The sequence below is a fragment of the Dendrobates tinctorius genome, unplaced genomic scaffold, assembly GCF_039654945.1.
Source record: "Dendrobates tinctorius isolate UK_male_01 unplaced genomic scaffold, ASM3965494v1 ptg000065l, whole genome shotgun sequence".
Lineage (NCBI taxonomy): Eukaryota > Metazoa > Chordata > Amphibia > Anura > Dendrobatidae > Dendrobates > Dendrobates tinctorius.
The window spans coordinates 24587372-24588700 of record NW_027361733.1 but is presented as its reverse complement, the minus strand read 5'-3'; positions in this window follow the sequence as shown (position 1 = coordinate 24588700).

Here is a 1329-nt window from a genome sequence, read left to right as displayed (position 1 = left end):
TGACGTGTAGATGCGTGCGCTACAGGAAATGTGCGCTGTGTCCAGATATGTGTCGCCACACGGTGGTGGCGGACATTTTGTTGGTGTGCGGTGCGTAGTAATATATAGTCACTGCCTGTACACACTGGGGGCGCTCTGCGGCCGCACTCCGGACATAGACGCTGGCTGCGCTGTAAACACTGGGGGAGCTCTGCGGCCGCACTCCGGACATAGACGCTGGCTGCGCCGTACACACTGGGGGCGCTCTGCGGCCGCACTCCGGACATAGACGCTGGCTGCGCTGTACACACTGGGGGCGCTCTGCGACCGCACTCCGGACATAGACGCTGGCTGCGCTGTACACACTGGGGGCGCTCTGCGGCCGCACTCCGGACATAGACGCTGGCTGCCCTGTACACACTGGGGGCGCTCTGCGGCCGCACTCCGGACATAGACGCTGGCTGCCCTGTACACACTGGGGGCGCTCTGCGGCCGCACTCCGGACATAGACGCTGGCTGCGCTGTACACACTGGGGGCGCTCTGCGACCGCACTCCGGACATAGACGCTGGCTGCGCTGTACACACTGGGGGCGCTCTGCGGCCGCACTCCGGACATAGACGCTGGCTGCGCTGTACACACTGGGGGCGCTCTGCGGCCGCACTCCGGACATAGACGCTGGCTGCCCTGTACACACTGGGGGCGCTCTGCGGCCGCACTCCGGACATAGACGCTGGCTGCCCTGTACACACTGGGGGCGCTCTGCGGCCGCACTCCGGACATAGACGCTGGCTGCCCTGTACACACTGGGGGCGCTCTGCGGCCGCACTCCGGACATAGACGCTGGCTGCCCTGTACACACTGGGGGCGCTCTGCGGCCGCACTCCGGACATAGACGCTGGCTGCCCTGTACACACTGGGGGCGCTCTGCGGCCGCACTCCGGACATAGACGCTGGCTGCCCTGTACACACTGGGGGCGCTCTGCGGCCGCACTCCGGACATAGACGCTGGCTGCGCTGTACACACTGGGGGCGCTCTGCGACCGCACTCCGGACATAGACGCTGGCTGCGCTGTACACACTGGGGGCGCTCTGCGGCCTCACTCCGGACATAGACGCTGGCTGCCCTGTACACACTGGGGGCGCTCTGCGGCCGCACTCCGGACATAGACGCTGGCTGCCCTGTACACACTGGGGGCGCTCTGCGGCCGCACTCCGGACATAGACGCTGGCTGCCCTGTACACACTGGGGGCGCTCTGCGGCCGCACTCCGGACATAGACGCTGGCTGCCCTGTACACACTGGGGGCGCTCTGCGGCCGCACTCCGGACATAGACGCTGGCTGCCCTGT